We start from the raw sequence: 19,153 nt of genomic DNA, 5'->3' as shown, positions 1-19,153 counted from the left end.
ATTGCATTTGCTGTGAGAATGTTGGGACGATATCAGAGTAATCCAGGTTTAGACCACTAGAGAGCTGCAAAGAAAGTAATGAGATACCTTCAAGGAACCAAAGACTGCATGCTTATGTATAGACGGACAGACAATCTGGAAGTAATTGGCTACTCAGATTCTAACTTTGCTGGCTATATTGATTCACACAAATCAACATCAGGATACATTTTTCTGATAGCCAGTGGAGCTATATCATGGAGGAGTGCCCAGCAGACTTTGACTGTCACTTCCACTATGGAAGCCGATTTGTCTCTTGTTTTGAGGCTACTTCACATGGTGTATGGCTTAAGAGTTTCATTTCTGTGCTTAGAATTATGGATTCTATCTCTAGGCCTTTGAGAATGTACTGCGACAATTCAGTTTCTGTTTTTATGGCTAAAAACAACAAAAGTGGGAGTCGAGGTAAACACATTGACATTAAGTATTTAGCCATAAGGGAACGTGTTAAAGAAAAGAAAGTGGTCGCTGAGCACGTCAGCACTGAGCTAATGATCGCTGATCCTTTGACAAAGGGCATGCCACTGTTGAAATTCAAGGATCATGTAGTGAATATGGGACTTGGTTCCATTATGTAATTTTTCATTGCATGAACAATGTTATTTTACTGAAATTCTTAATTATTTTGATGTTTTTCTCATATTAATGTGCACCTTAATTTAATTTTGAGAAAATTCATCTGTGTTGGACCAAGAATAGACATAGGATTTATTCATTAAGAAATTGTTACCACATAAATTATAATGTTTAAAAAATAAATACATAGTAATACGTGGAAGGTAATACTCGTCATTAGAGGACCTATCGCCATGATTCATGTATTTATTACTTAAATACAGATTATCGATGGGTTTAAGATGTGCGGACCAAGTGGGATAATGTTGACCGTTTCTCACGAAGGTCGTTCGTAAGAACGAGTCTCCAGCTCCCTTTCATTTTAGGAGCACTTGAAGTGGTCCACTCGGATATTCATCACGTTCGGAGAACGTGAAACTGCCCCATGATAAACTGAACAAGTGGGACACGTAGCCGCCGAGGCTTGATGGAAGCTTTGGCTATAAATACAACAGTTTGGTCCCCAGACTCAATCACTCAATCCCCTTCAGTCTTACGCCATCTAAATAGAGTAAGTAGAGTTTGGAAGTGCCAAACATCAGTGAGAGATCGTAGCAAAAACCGTGAGGAACATCAATGGCTGGAGGTACTATTTCTTTGGCATTAAGCTTTTCAATTCTGTTTTAAAGTATTTATTCAGCATTATATCATCGTATTTGTGCTAACATTGTCTTCAACATCATCCCTATCTTTTAAACATGTAATACTTTCTATTATTTCAAACATTAATCTACTTCGTTTTTCATCTACAACATTGTCACCTACATTAAAGTATACACAGAAGGTGTTAGTAGATTATGAGCAATTTTGGCCAAAATCATTTAAGCTATTAAATTTTCGCTCTACAATGACAAAATATTGAAATTTTTACTTTTCATCCGAAGTTAAAATACATTGGTAATTGATTTCTACGTACTTAAATTTAATTTTAAGAACAGACTTTATTCCTTAAAAATAACAGATGCATTATGGGAAAACTCTATTTTACAAAATGCAGTTATCCTTTTTTGTATGGTTAATAAAATGAGCTGTAACACAAATAAAACCAATCCAACAATCAAAATAATTGAAATTACACCTTAAAATGGATCAAAATTAGATTTTTTAAATTTCTAAAAAAAATTAACACAATCAATGCTACATGTATTTTTAGAAACACTGTTAAAAGTAGGCTGAATATGACTTTGCATAAATTTTTGCAGGTGTGGAAGCAACAGACCATGCCAATCTTTCCTTCATCTTGCTATTTGAATACAAAGTTTCTATTCCCTCATGTCCGTAGGTTATGTTCTTTTATTTAGGTTATTTGAGTAGAAATTTATATATAAATATTAGTTTAATTTAGATTGTGTTCTTTTATAAATTTCGTGTATTTGTTTTTGTTTTATAAAAGTATTGAGAAAAGTAAAAATGACCGGTAACTCAAAAATTAACAACTGCATTATTAATCAACTCTTTAGCCAGTAGCCACCATATTTCCAGAATCAATACAAAAGAAAAACTATTAATTAAAGGAACATAAAGTTGTTTTGATAAGAGATTGAAATTAACAAGTTGAAAAAATATGTTTTGGCTTAGTCTTACAGAAAAGTAGGCGGTGCTGAGGGAATTATTAAAGAAAATTAGAAAGTTGCATATTGTTTTTAAATTAACTTTTTTATTTAAAAACTAGTTAATCGGTCTTCCAATCCGGTTATTGGGTTCAGTTTAAAACCGATTCAAAAAGTAAATCAGTTCAGTTTCAATTTGGATTTCTACTTGAACTAGTTTTTTGGTTCCGTTCAAAAAATGACCGATTCAGTCCAGTTAACCGATTTTGCACACCCCTTATGGCAAATATGAAACTTAAGATTTGCATTAAAATTAGATAATTTAGATTTAGGAATTTTTTTTAAAAACCGGTTTTGGTTAACCGGTTTCTAAAATTGGTTGAACCAATAACTGAACCGAAAAGCCAGTTCAACCAATTTTCCAAACTAAAATGGAGCCGGTTTAAAAAACACAGTTTTTCGATTTGGTTTCAATTTGATTTTTCAATTCGGTTCGGTTTTTGGTTTTTTTTTTTCCACACCCTTGCTAGTCATGAATGAAAAAAAGATATGGGTAAAGATTTTTCCATTGAGAATGCAAGCATTCAAAAATTGTCACTTTTTTGTTTTTGATGCAATTCTTTCATGGGTGGTGTTATTTAAATCCCACTAAAATTCTTTCTAAGCCTCAATAATGACTTTTTAAAAATATACTGTATATTTTTTTAAATTTATAATTACCAAAAAGGACATTTATTATTTTAGCTATCCCATATATAAAAAAAAAAAAAAAAAAATCGTTTTTTCACTGTTTAAAATTTTATGTTTGGAAATTATGACAATAATTTTTTTTTAAGGAATAAAGGATGGAATGGGAATAAAATAATAATGGATATTTGCTTAGGGTTTGCTTTAAGAAATTCAATTTAAATTTAAATAACTTAAATCATGGTTGATGTACTGTTTAATTTTCTAATATATAGGAGAACGATGAAAAAGAAAAATTATTTTAACTAATTGATATTTCTTTTATTTTCTTAGTTCTTATAGTTGAAGTTGATTGGAATAAAGATATTGTGTGGAAGAATTTGGATTGGAAATAAACTGTATTAGGAAAAGCCGATTAAGATTTTATAAAAAGGAGAAACGGCTACCAATATCTAACCTGGAGACAGAGTAGGGATGATGGAGTTAAAAATAAAATAAATTTAAAAAGGATAATTTTTGAAAGAAGTATAAAGTTTTATAGATTAAATTTTCAAAATATTGGAACTTACAATGTAATGTAGTGGAGTTTAAAATTAAATAACTCCACTCTTCTTTTATTTTTGTTATTTTTTATTTTTCAATTTTATCCTTTGAACTAACCATTGGGCCCACGCGTTGTACGGATATGTTTATTCAATATTTTTTAAATTGATTATAAACAAATTTATTCTAACAAAAAAAAAAAAAAACTAATTAGATTCAGACATAATGATTGTTAAATAATAAAAAATTTAAAGTAAATAGAAATTGTATATATATACAAAGTTGTGTTAAAATAGAATTAATAATTATACGTATATAATTATTAATATCAATTATAGGTAGATATCATTAAACTTCAATCTTTATATATTTTTGTTTAGACTTTGAATGCACTTATATAATCATTATTAATACACATCCAACATGTCAAAATGGTTAGACTTTTGAAATGTCAATGCAATGCACCCATATAATTATTATTAATACTCATCCAACGTGTGAAGATGGAGCAATTAATTCAAAACCAATGTGTTAAGATGAAAAAATTTTAGTAGGCTCATTAAACCGTAAATCTGATGTGTCAATTCAAGGAACAATTGTACACCACAAAATGAATACTAAATGTCAATCAACCAATGAGTAACATTGAGGTCAAAATAAAGTCCAACATAGAGAATAATACTTTTGTTATAAAGGAAATAAGTATATCGGTTTTTCACATTGTGAAGTAGGTTTGGATGATGTAGGTGGCGTTTATTTTCTATTTCTCTTATATTTGCTCAGTTCCTCTGCTGCAAATGCATACTCCCTTTTGTTTATATTATAGATAATATCCAAGGTAGATTGCATGATTTCTAACATTTAGTCAATGACTTCTTTGAATTTCTGTCTAGCAGCATGTAGATTGTTAAATTGGTGTCAACTTTTTTGAGAATGTCCGTCAATTTCGGCATTGCTTGAACAATTGCTAAATCAATTGGGGAAACAAAATACAATCAAATTTTATAAATATATGAAAACCATAACATGAATTTGTAAATATAATCATGAAACGAACTTTTGACATACCAAAAAATGTTTTTTTTTTTTTTTTTTTTTTTTTTTTTTTTTTTTTTTTCTTTATTCTTTTAATTATGTATTACTTTTTTTTTTTTTTTTTTGTAATTTTGTGTTCATACCTTTTAGTTCCTCTGGTGGAGAGTTATTGTTGTTGACGTTATTTGAAGCAATCTAAATGAGTGATTAATGTCGTAGTAATATTTATGGGAGAATAGGATACAAAGAGGTGGAAAATTCATACCTTCTAGTTGCTTTGTGGAGAATTATTGTTGTTGAGGTTGTTGCTGATATTTGCTACAGACTCTTTTGATTGTGATGTTTTGTCAGCCATTGTCAAATTAACTTGGGGGCAAAAAATGAACAATGAAGGTGTGTAATATTTGAAGAAATTTAAATAAGTGATTAACGTTAGAGTAATATTTATAGGAGAATAGGATACAAAGAGGTGAAAACTGAATAGACAACTGGTAATAAAGAAACATGTTGATTGAAAAAGTGTTAATAACTCTTTGGATAAGGGGATACGAAACGGTAGTAGACTATTCACACAATATTAAAGAAAAACGTAATAAATATTTTGTTAAGTATGCAAGTTTGAAATGTCATGATGATATTATAATATATTAGTTAGGTAACTAATGATGGTTCAGCAAGATGGTTTTAAGAAACTTATATGGTTCGAAGTGTGATTTGATTTAATTAATAATGGAATGAAAGTTTTTTTAAATATGTCATAGGAATGAATTTAGGTTATACTATATTTAGACTAATGTTTGTTTAACGTGTTTAATTTTTTGACATTCTCATCATTATTGTTGTCTAATATTCTTATTAAATATCTATTAAATATTGTTTATGTTTTATTGATCATTGTAATTTTGTAATTAAAATTTTGTTAATTCACATAAGAATATATATCGATTCATATTATTTAAATGTTGTTGTGTGTGATTTTTCCATCAAGCTCAGAGAAGTCAGAGAATTGCGAGGTTATAGCTCGATCCAGAATCAGTTCGACTCAATTGATTGTCCGACCCAACATAAGCTCGTCGAGATGTAACTCGACCTAGCACAAGCTAGTCACGACCAATCCCTACAATTGTTCAACCAGCTCACATATAACTTCAGATCCCGGATATCTCGGAAAGGATCAGATCGATAGTAATCTCGGTGCAATCTCAGCACTCAATCACGAGAATATCGTAGTTGTATTTCAGTCTTAATTGTAATCCATTTATTTTCGTTATTTCCTTTGTACAAAATTTGTATATAAAGCCCCTCCAACGATGAGAAAAGGGTTAGCAAATTGTTCTAGGAATATTATTGTAAGCTCTCACATTAAATACAAAAATAGTGGACATAGGCTCAAGAGTTTAACTCGCCAAACCACTTTAAAAACTCATTGTGTCATTTATTTTATTGCTTTCAATTCATTACATTGCTGGTTTTTCGTAATCATGCACACATCAGTTCAGATTCCATTAAGGTCAACCAGATCACTCTAGTTGGTGCAAAATCTTGTATCAACAAATGTGAATAGGAAACAAACAGTTGGAATATGAATTTAGATATTATAATAAATAAACACGGTGATTTAATAATAATAATAAAATCTTATTGGTACAGTTTTAAAGGAAAGGGTAATAAATATTTTGTTAAATATCAAAGTCAGAGATGTCATGATGATGTCATAATATATTAGTTAAGCAGTTAATTGTGGTCCGGCAATACAATTATAAAACGTTTATATGGTTCAGCATAGGTCTTGTTTAATTAATAATGGTTCGGAAGTTTTTTTAAATTTGTAATAGAAATGGTTATTTATAGTTTTTGTTAATTAAGATTATAATATATTTAGATTGATGTTTGTTGAATATGTTTAATTTTGTAACATTCTCATAAACACTTTTGTCTAACATTCTTATTAAATATCTATTAAAATATTAAACATTGTTTATGTTTTATCGAGCATTTTAGTTTTGAAATTAAAATTTTGTTAATTCACATCAGAATATATATTGATTTGTTTTATTTAAATAGGAATAGGAAACAAACAGACAGAATATGAATAGAGATGTTATAATAAATAAACATAGCAATTTAAGAAGAATAAAATCTTATTGGCACAAGTTTAATAGAAAGGATAATAAGAATAGATTGGGGAAGGTGGTAAAGATGTATATGACATTTATGCAAAATGGTTAATCATACAAATAATAATAATATGGAAAAGTTGGTTATTGATATCACTTCAATATTATGTAAATTAATTATTTAAAATTAAAAATTATACTGATCTTTTATGCGAAAAAGTTTGTCACAGTATAAGATTCATATGCTTCCTTCGTATCCATAATCCTCATATTGATTTTGAAAACGAACGTCTTTCCATACAGTTCATTCAAAGCTTTTGGGATTTTTTCTGATCGTTGCCTTGTTTGTTCAACAGTTGAGAACACGATAACACATTCAAGTTATTGGTTACTGTATCAAACAATATAAAAGTTGCTTCAGGAAAATGAATAGACATCTAGTAACAAATAAACACGTCAATTGAAAAAGTGTTAATTTTTTGGATAAGGGGATACGAAACGGTAGTAGAATGTTCGCACAACATTAAAAATAAAGCGTAATAAATATTTTGTTAAGTGTGCAAGTTAGAAATGTCATGATGATACTATAATATATTAGTTAGGTAGTTAATAATTGTCCGGCAAGTGGGTTTTAAAAACATCTTATGGTTCGGCGTGAGATTTAATTTAATTAATAATGGAATGGAAGTTTTTTTAGATATGTCATAGGAATGGTTATTTATAGATTTTGTTAATTTAGATTATAATATACTTAGATTGATGTTTGTCAAATGTGTTTAATTCTTTGACATTCTCATAATTACTGTTGTTTAACATTCTTATTAAATATTGTTTATCTTTTTTTTTATCATTGCAATTTTGTAATTAATTTTTTTTATAAGTTATTAAATATTTGGATTAATTGTAGACAATCCAATGAGTTTTAACTTTTATTTTCAGATTAAATTAAAAATCATTTAAATTTTTACATGTGTAAGAAATTACATAAGAAACTTGCTAAAAATTGAATTTAATACATACTATTTGGTAATCTACATTACATCTTCGGCATTTGATATTTCCTGGAGACGTCAATCTATCCTAGTGTATACGATTTTGATCCTCCTTGACGCAAGTCCAAAATATTCCTCTTTTAATGAGAATTGTCGCAGTTGGAATCATGGACTTGAATAATTCCCAGCAATTTTTTAGTTTGTGGAAATGATTAGATAGTTTTACTAATTTCATTAGAATTTTTATACCTCTACTGTCACATATAATGAGTAGAGCAACGATAGTCTGATATATTGCTTGCATGTCATGTTGTTTGCAAACTGCAATTGGTAGTTGTAATCTTGTATATCTATCATGTTTCACGAAGAACAAATGTGTTCCAAGCAGTAGCAAAGCATGTTTATTTTCTGCTTCTGTAAGGGTCTTCAGAATTAAAAGTCCTACTGTTGTTATTGTTGGTAGTTTGTGTTGTTGTTTGAGGATGTCTCTTCTATGTAAGACTTCCTTTACGTTTGCTTGTTTGTTGAAAAATTTGCACCTGTAAATTGTAAGGTATGGTTTAGCATAACTCGTTTCAACAATTGGCAGTCACAATACCATTACCTGTATGACTAAAGAATTAACAGTAAAAAAGTGTGCAAATTATGACTCAGTTAAATATTGATTCTAACACGCATTTTGATTTTTATGTATTAGAAAACCATTAATAACTAAATATACAAATGGTTTGGCATAACCCATTTAAATTGTTTGGGGTCTCAATATCTTTTTCTGTATGACCAACAAAATAATGAAATCAACAAATTAACGAAATATGATGATATTAGTAAAACTTACGTCAACCGTATTGCTTGTAGGCGGTGTCGTTTTTCTGAGTTGCTTTTGCAATGATTTGTTGTAAAATTTCTGATGGTAATTGTAATAGATTTGTGAGTTGTATTTTTATTCTTTTGTAAGGAATCATGATGCTTTGGTGGCTTTTTTTTTGTGTAAGTATATGGAAATTATGTTGTTACTACGGTCTTTGTGGTTTATATAATTTCTGTGTGGATAGCGAACCCTTTTATTTTTTGTATTTTGACTTCTTAGATAATGTTGTGTTAGTTATTAATGAGAGTCAATATTATTATTTGAATCTAGTTTTTAGTATTTTTGTAAATTAATGATGATATTTTTAGTTTATTGAACATTAATTATTTGATTTTTTTATATCTATACGACATTGTTGTTTCATTGTAGTTTGTACTGAAAAATATTTATTATTCTATTTAAAGAATATAAAATATTTTGGTTTTAATCATTCAATGTTACGTATTAATTTAATTTAAATGTAAACAGTTCACTTTCATCTAAATTTCTATATAGGTATATTAAGTATTTGATATATTCGATTAGTACAAATTTTTTTTAAAAGAATTGGAAACAAATAGACAGAATATCCAAGTCAAAGATGTTATAATAAATAAACACAGTGATTTAATAATGATAAAATCTTATTGGCTCGGTTTTAAAGGAAATGGTAATAAATATTTTTATTAAATATCCAAGTAAGATATTTCATGATGATGTCATAATATATTAGTTAAGCAGTTAATTATGGTTCGGCAATATGGTTATAAAACATTTATATGGTTTGGCATTGGTCTTGTTTTATTAATAATGGTACGGAAGTTTTTTTTAATTTGCAATAGAAATGGTTATTTATAGTTTTGGTTAATTAAGATTATAATATATTTAGATTAATGTTTGTTGAATATGTTTAATTTTTCAACATTCTCATAAAAACTTTTGTCTAACATTCTTATTAAAAATCTATTAAAATATTAAATATTGTTTATGTTTTATCGAGTATTTTAGTTTTGTAATTAAAATTTTGTTAATTCACATTAGAATATATATTGATTTGTTTTATTTAAATAGGAATAGGAAACAAATAGATGGATTATTAATAGAGATGTTATAATAAATAAACACGAGGATTTAAAAAGAATAAAATCTTCTTGGTACAAGTTTAATAGAAATGATAATAAGAATAGATTGGAGAAGGTGGTAAAGATGTATATGACATTTATGCAAAATGGTTAATTATAGACATAATAATAATATGAAAAAAGTTGGTTATTGATATCACTTCAATATTATGTAAATTAATTATTTAAAATTAAAAATTATAATGATCTGTTGTGCAAAAAAATTTGTCATAGTATAAGATATTCTCATATTGATTTTGAAAACTAACATTTGTCCATACAATTCATTCAAAGCTTTTGGGATTATTTTCTGATTGTTGCCTTGTTTGTTCAGCAATTGAGAACACGATAACACATTCAATTTATGGGGTACTGTATCAAAAAATATAAAAGTTGCTTCGAGAAAATGAATAGACATCTAATAATAAATAAACACTTCGATTGAAAAAGTATTAATAATTTTTTGGATAAAAGGATACGAAATGGTAGTAGACTGTTCGCAAAACATTAAAGAAAAGCGTAATAAATATTTTGTTAAGTATACAAGTCAAAAATGTCATGATGATACTATAATATATTAGTTAGGTAGTTAATAATGGTTCGGCAAGTGGGTTTTAAAAACATCTTATGGTTTGGCATGGGATTTAATTTAATTAATAATGGAATGGAAGTTTTTTTAGATATGTCACAGGAACAGTTATTTATAGATTTTGTTAATTTAGATTATAATATATTTAGATCGATGTTTGTCGAACGTGTTTAATTCTTTGACATTCTCATAATTACTGTCGTTTAACATTTTTAGTAAATATTGTTTATGTTTTATTGATCATTCAAAATTTTGTAATTAATTTTTTTTATAAGTTATTAAATATTTGGATTAATTGTAGACAATCCAATGAGTTTTAACTTTTATTTTCAGATTAAATTAAAAAGCATTTAAATTTTTACGTGTGTAAGAAATTACATAAGAAACTTGCTAAAAATTGAATTTAATACATACTATTTGGTAATCTACATTACATCTTTGACATGTGATATTTTCTAGCGATGTCGATATGTCCTAGTGTATACGATTTTGGATCCTTCTTGATGCAAGTCCAAAATATTCCTCCTTTAATGAGAATTGTCGCAGTTGGAGTCATGGACTTGAATACTTCCTTACAATTTTTCAGTTTGTGGAAATGACTGGATAGTTTTACTAATTTCATTAGAATTTTTATACCTCTACTGTCATATATAGTAAGTAAAGCAATGGCGGCCTGATACATTGCTTGCATGTCATCTTGTTTGCAAGTTGCAATAAGTAGTTGTAATCTTGTATCTCTATCATGTTTCACGAAGAACAAATGTGTTCCAAGCAGTAGTGAGCATGTTTATTTTTTGCTTCTGCAAGGATCTTCAAAATTTAAAGTCCTGCTGTTTTTATTGTTGGCAATTTTTGCCGTTGTTTAAAGATGTTTCTTCTATGTAAGACTTCCTTTACGTTTGCTTGTTTGTTTAGAAATTTGCACCTGTAAATTGTAAGGTAAATAATGGTTTTGAAACACAAGATCCGCAATAATAATAAAAAAAAAATATAGTTTAGCATAACTCATTTCAACAGTTGGCAATCACAATACCATCACCTGTATGATTAAGGAATTAACAATAAAAAAGTGTGCAAAATACGACTCAGTTGAATATTGATTCTAACACGCATTTTGATTCTCATGTATTAGAAACCATTAATAACTAAAGACACAAGTGGTTCGACATAACCCATTTCGATTATTGGGAGTCTCAATACCATTTTTTGTATAATCAACAAAATAATGAAATCAACAGATTAACAAAATATGATGATGTTAGTAAAACTTACGTCAACCATATTGCTTGTAGAGCAGTGTCATTTTTCTGAGTTGCTTTTGCAATGATTCATTGTACAATTTCTGATGGTAATTGTAATAGATTTGTGGGTTGTATTTTTGTTCTTTTGTAAGGAATCATGATGTTTTACTGTTGTTTTTTCGTTGTAAGTATATGGAAATTATGTTGTTACTACAGTCATTGTGGTTTATATAATTTTTGTGTGGATAGCGAACAGTTTTTTATGTATTTTGACTTCTTAGATAATGTTGTGTTATTTATTAATGAGAGTCAGTATTGTTATTTGAATCTGGTTTTTAGCATTTTTTTAAATTAATGATGGTATTTTTAGTTTACTGAACATTAATTATTTGATTTTTTTTATATCTATCAGATATTGTTGTTTCATTGTAGTTTGTACTAAAAAATATTTATTATTCTATTCAACGAATATAAAATACTTTGGTTTTAATCATTCAATGTTAAGTATTAATTTACTTTATATGTAAACGGTTCACATTCATCTAAATCTCTATATAGGTATATTAAGCATTTGATACATTCGATTAGTACGAATATTTTTAAATGCATGTAAAGAGAGAATGATATTTCGTAATTTTATACCACAACCATATTCAACTTAATGGTTATATAGCAAGACGTCAAATTTAAGAATACCTTGGTCTATCAAATCTTAATAGTACAATAATCGTTGGAGATGCGTATAGTCAGATTAAGTGTCTCATAGTGATATTTTGAACTTAAGGAATCCTTGGGTCATTACAATTATGAATAAATTTTGTTTTTTCACCAATTATAATTGTTGTTGAATGTTCAATGAATGGTTTCAAAGAAATACATAAATAAGTATTTTGTTCGTCATTTAAGTCGTTACAATTTAATCATAAGGATTTTTCTTTTTTCAGTATATTGTACTTATATATTTACGTTTTTGTACTTTGAATTGGAAACATTGTTTCCAATTCATATTATTTTATGTATGGAACTATTATTGCTTATATTATTGAATTTGAAATTTTGTAATCGTTAGTTCCAAATTCATTTCTATTATCAGATTAAGTGTTTGATAGTGAGATTTTGAAGTTACGGAGTTTTTGGTCCATTCCAATTATAAGCATGTGTTATTGCATTTAAATTGTACGGAATTTAATTTTTTCCTTATTTTATACTTTTATGTTAAGTTTTTATATTTTGAAGCGGGAATATTTGACAAACGTTGTTCAATTGAAGTGGTAATATTATTATTGCTATATTCATTTAATGTAAAGAATGTAGTTGATTATGATTAAAGGTATTTTAGTGTGCTGTTGTTTTGGATTTGTAAAATTCATAAGTGATAAAAAACGTTGTCGTTTAATATGTTGTTGATATTTAAAGTAAATATGGGGATTTAACGTTTAGCATTTTACTTAAAGTAAATTTGGGGATTTAGGGTTTTCTCTGTCAGTTTCGGCATTAAGGGCATTTGTTACAGTCTGTTTGTCGTGTTTTCCACATCTATCTTTCCTCGTTGAGATAAGTAAAGTAAATTATCTCTAGTTAAAATGACAATGTCTTTTTTTTTTTTTTTTTTTTTTTTTTTTTTTTTTGCATTGTTTTAATTAATTTGTCATCGATTTTAACTTTGGTTACACTACATGTTATTCTTACGGAGTTCTCACATTTGTTATCATAGTTGTAAGAAGTTGTTGTTAGATGGTTGTGCTTATAATTTTCTATTCTGAGGTTGCTTATTCATTCTTCTTATAGTCGTGTTGCACATTATTATTTTTGGTAAATCTATTGCTAAAATTGTTGTCTTTCTCATTATCATTTTGTTTATTATCTTGTTGTATTTAGTATAACTTGTAATACTCTCGTTGTTTTATAAATTGATGTTATGAAATGTCAGTGGAACAAATCGTTTAGAAGTTACCAACGAATGTCATCATTTAACTATCTATCTAGTTTGTGGAAAACTTAGATGTAGCTTGGTGCTAATTTTTTTGTTTTATTTTTGTCCGAAATTTTTTTATATTTTCGATGCATTTATTTTTCTTTGCTTTTGGAAAGTATATCAAATGTTCATAACTTGTTTACATTTTCGGCATGTGATATTTTGTGGTGACGTTGATCTGTCCCAGTGTACAAGGTTTTGGTCTTCCTTGTAAATAGTCTGAGATATTGTTGTTTTAATGAGAATTGTAGCAGTTGGAGTCACGGACTTGGAAACTTCCATGCAATTTTACATTTTGTGGAAACGATTCAGTTGTTTTACTGATTTCATTAGAATTTTAATACATGTATTGTCATTTATGGTGAGTATATTAATAGCGTTCTGATATCGTGCTTGCATGTTATTTTTTTTCAAGTTGTAATCCTGCATCTCTATCACGTTTCACGAAGAACAAATGTGTTCCAAGCAATAATGAAGTCTTACAATTTCTATTAAGCTAACTAATGAAATTTTTTCTATTTGATGAAATTTTTTTTTTAATTGTAGTAATGGCTCCAAAAAATCTGATGAAATTTATTCGAAGGCTTGATTCCGAAGTGCTATATAAAAAGGATCAAATAGTGTTTTCAAGTCGGAATTGTTAATGCTATTGTAGACATCTGTTTTACCTACATCAGTCTCTAATCCTGCGAAAGATTGAATTGATTGAAGAAGAAGATAATCAGTCAGAAGAAATTCCATTATGTAAATTGGTGAAGCGGTAGAAAACTTGTCAACAAGAGGGTCCAAATATGAATTTTGAATGGAAATGGAAAACTCTTTCTAAAAAGGATCTAGACAAGACAACATCCAGTCTAGGGAAAGAGGTAATGTCTTTTGACTTTATCACATATGTAATTGAATATATTGTTTATTTAGCATGGTGACATTAAGGTGGTTTCATTGTTCTTGAAATAGGCTTACGAAGGTTTGTTAGAAATTAGGGCTTGGCTTGTTTCAGAAGTTGTGATCTCAAATTTGAAAAAAGAAAATGAAGACGTGATTTTAAAGTTCAAAGATTGGAAGAATAGATGAAGATATCGAAGGAGACGTTTGAAAAGGTAAAAACCAATTTGAAACATTGTCAAGAATCATTTAGTAATGCTAAATAGTCTTTTATAAATGAGCAGCAGCAAAAGGAAGTCTTTAAAAAGAAAAGTAATGAATTGTTTGATGAAAATAATAAGATCGAATCTTTACTTGCACAAGCTGAGAAAGATAGAGAAGAAGCTTTTGATTCAGTGTCAGATATGTTTTTGGCCACCAAAGAAGCTTCTGTGAAAGAATTTAAGGTAAGATTTCCAAATGAAGACTCCAGTTTTTTAGAGACGGTTGTGTTGAAGAATGAGAAGATGTCATCTAATAGAGATTATATTGACTGCAATGCTATTGTACCTTTCTCCAGTCTACTTAATGCCACTTCTATAAATATTTAAACCATTTAATTGTACTATAAATGTTAAGTATCTTGACAATATTTGCCCCACAAGAGTTTGTAGTTGGGTTATTATTACAGATGTATATGTGTTTAATTGATGCTAAGTTTTGCGTATGTAAAAAACACATCTCCAGTCTATGTAATGCTACTTCTGTAAATATTTAAACCATTTAATTGTACTATTAATGTTAAGTATCTTGACAATGTTTGCCACGCAACAATTTGTAGTTGGGTTATTATTATGGATGTGGATGTATTTAATTGATGCTAATTTTGCTTATGCAAAAAAAAAAAAAAAAATGTATTTATAACACATATAATGTAGCATTCATCGTATTCGACAATGATAATGTAAAACATATCAACATCTTTGTATTGAGGAACTTATGTTTATGTATATATTTAAACATTTAATGTGACCTTTTCATATTCATATAAATATCTTTAATCTTTCACATTAATCTCTCACAAAAAATGTGTTATATTATGTAATACCCACATTCAGAAATATGGTAGGGATTATTTTATAGTCATAGTGAACATATTTAACTAGTTCTATAGAGGAATTCCATAAAAGTTTCAATAGGGGTAAAATAGTCATTTCATATAGAATCACGTGTTCAAGTGAAAAGTGAGTATGCTAAATATAATGTATTAAGTGTGCTAGCCATGAGAATAGAGTGGTAGAAAGATTATGGGAAAAACACGTGATATGATGCCAAGATAAATACGTGTTTGTAAAGTAATAGGAAGAAATTAAAGAATAAGGGTAAAATGGCCTTTTCACTCATAATTAGAGTTTATGATGGCAAGTGAAAATGACCAACAACATGTGTTAAATCCATTGAAAGTGAGGGTATATCGGTAAATGCATGTATGGCATAATTGAAATTATTATAAAAGTGCAAGGGCAAAATGGGTACACACACACACACACATATATATTTAATTATAAGACTTCAATTGACAAAACCCCAACCATTTGCACACCAAAAGCGCCAGCCACCTTCTTCCTCCATTTCTCCTCAATTTCTTCAAAGTTTTCCAAAAGAATTATATGAGAATTCATGCCTAAGTGAATATATGTTCATTGTATGGCTTTCTAAGATAAGAATTTTAGCAAAAGTTTGTGATTTGTGTTTTATAAGTATGAGTTCTCATGAATTTATGTGTTTTAGCATGAATAAATGGAAAAAGTAAACAAAAGAAGCAAAGAAAAGGATTCTTGCAAGAAAAAGGTAAGTGAATCAAACTTAAGCCTTGTTTTGAGCCATAATTGTAATTGTTGATTATTGTATGGTTGTATGGCTGTATATGATGTATGGTGAGAATTGTTGGCCATTTAAATGCTTGTTTGATAGAGAATAATGTGTAGAAGTTCAGCCAACATGAGTAGTTATATAGATGTGATGTTTTGGTTGAACCTTGGATGAAATCTTGAAGAATTGATGTTTGAATTTGGAAGTGTTGAATTCGGCCAGAATAAGGGCTAAGTTTTTGTTTAATTTTCTTCCAACTTTAACGTATTTGGAGAGAAGTGGAGGTGTGGCCAGCCATGTACTTGTATGTGCATGTAAAGTTTTTGGTGAAATTTCAAAAAGAAATTCATGCATGAATTTATCAAATATTGTTAAAGACATTGTTTGAGAAAGGAAAGAATGGATGTTAAAAGGTTGTATTAGACTTGACCAAGTATAAGTTTAAGTGTTTAAGAGTGCATTTTGTTATGCCAAAATTTAGAATAACACTTGGTTATGTTAGTTTAATGAAATGAATGGCCTTTAGTGCATGGTTCAAGTTGTTTGAACTTTTAGCATTAGTTTAAATGGCATATTGTATTTAGTCATTGAATTATGAGTTTTAAAACCTATGACTTTAGAAAAGCGATGGCAAGAATTGCATATTAAATTGTTGCAATAGTGTAGTATTGATGATAGTAAAAGATGGGTGATTATATTATAATATTACAATATGCCACAATAAGTTGTCAAGCTTGTATGCTTAAAATTAGAAAGATCATCCAACTAATGGCTTGGCCAATGAGTATATTGTTGTTTCTTGTTTTGAGATTAGTTACATACAATATGTAATAAGTGATTTTATTGTATAAAGAATAGAAAAGTTTTCCCAAGTATAGATATCAAAAGAAACATCAAAGAAATAGAAGTTTGGTTTATGTATTAAATACATGACTATTTTAGAAATTAATTGGTATGAGTATAGTTTTCATGCCTTATTACATATTACAAGCTGTAGAATTGTGCTAGAAGATCTCGAGAATATTTTGTATTGGCCACAAGGTTAGTTAAGAATGTTAGAAAGAAATTAGAATTCAGCCAAAGTATATATGTTGTGACATATGTTAGATTGAATTTACAATGATTAATATGGCAACATAGATTAATGTATAGAATGTAGTCAAAAGAAAAGAAGAAAGAAGGGCATGTATAACAATTGAAGTTGATGGTCATGTAACAGAATGCAAATTTATGGCATTAAGATTTGTATTTAGAAAGTTGTACAAGGCATGTTTGTAACATTAGAAAAAATATTAGAGAGTTGCTTAATGACATGGTTACGTGATATATAAATTTGAGAAATCTAGTAGCATAATTGAGCATGTTAGTAGACTTAATACGTAAGTTGTGGCATAGATTTTCATAGAAGAAATTAGATTGCACAAAATGTAGAATTCATTCCCTGGTTGAATTGTGCCGTTTTAATATCTCACTAATAGAATTATAGAAGAGTAGAATTTGTGAGAGATAATGTAATTGTGTACCTGTATATTTTTCATAGCATGATAGAATTGAAGAATTACATAATCATGTAGAAATTATAGAATCGTGTACGTACACACGACGCATAGAATTCAGAAATAATAAAATAGAAAATGTTTAAGCTAAGCGCGTTATTAGAATAGAACTTTGGGCTTTCCAAAAAAATATAGAAATAAAAGCCTTAGAATTAATAGAATACTTGTCAGAGTCAAACTCATATTTTGGGATCATGCATAGATAGCATATAAATACATGACATAGCATAGCATGTATTTCAAAAATTTTAAAATTATTGAAAAATGTCTAGCTAGTTATTTTTCAGATATACATAGCATGTTTTCAGAGGATTGTTGTGATGGGGAACCTGTGAGCATTCGTTGCATTAGTTAGTGGCAACAGAGATGCAGAAGTGTCCCACATGCACGCCGCCATCAGTGAGCAGCCTCACAATAGAAAACAGAATTATACAATCCGTTAGAAGTGCATGTAGATGAGGACTATACCCAGAAAGAATTTTAGAATACGCTCACACGGCCAGGGTTCCAAATCTATGCCTCAGCCTAGTCCGATTGGCAAACTAGAACAGAATACAGAAAGCAAAAAAGAAAGAAAAATAGAATAAGAAATAGAAAACAGAAAGAATTTCAGAAAGAAAAGAAAAGAATTTCAAAAAGAATTAGAAAAGAATTTTCAGGAAGAATACAGACATGACCATTTGCATATGCATCAAACATTTTATGTGCATTGCATCTTATGCATTTATGCATAGATTCAAGAGTTTATTTTATTGTTGCATGTCTAACTAGCCAAAAAAAAGAAAATAGAGAAGAAAAGAAAATAGAAGCCTACGAGAATAGAAAAGAAATTAGAGATATACGAGAAAGGAACATAAATTAGATATATGCTAGAAAAGAATAGAAATTAGAAACATGACAAATAGCAAGGAAACTTAGCGATTTGTTGACTAGAGAAAGAAACAGAAAGATATAATCTAGCAGAGAAGATAAATAAAATGAGAAAGAATAGCACAACACTAGAAAGATTTAGAAGGATTTGAGAAACATAGAAGACTGCTAAGTAGTACACTTGAGAATAAAGAGAGAAAGCAAGCAGAAATTTAGAAGCAGTATAGCGAAAATGGGGATAGCAGAGTAAGAGCATAGTTAGATTTGATTTACTTACTGAGCATTTATAGCTCACCCCGTTGCTTTCTTTATTTTTTGCAAGTATTAGATTGTAGCGGTCGGGAGACGTCAAGCTGGTAAGAGGGTTGCACACATTGTCTCAGTGAAGGAATTAATATGGATTTATGTATGTATTTTTGGTAGTAATAATATTTGGAGAACATCTTCATGCTTTCCGGTTCATTAGAAAATAATTCTTTTTATTTTTATATATGTGAGAAATAGTCATTCTGTAATAGTATTTTATAACTGGATTAAGGATAAAAAATTTAGACGAACACCCTTTTTAAGCTAACAATTCTTTGGATTCTCTCTATAGGATACTCAATGAATACTTGCCTAGTGAGAGATTACATGT

The sequence above is a fragment of the Pistacia vera genome, unplaced genomic scaffold, assembly GCF_008641045.1.
Source record: "Pistacia vera cultivar Batoury unplaced genomic scaffold, PisVer_v2 Contig936, whole genome shotgun sequence".
Taxonomy (NCBI): Eukaryota; Viridiplantae; Streptophyta; class Magnoliopsida; order Sapindales; family Anacardiaceae; genus Pistacia; species Pistacia vera.
The sequence above is the reverse complement of the archived record's forward strand: the minus strand, read 5'-3'. Positions refer to the sequence as shown.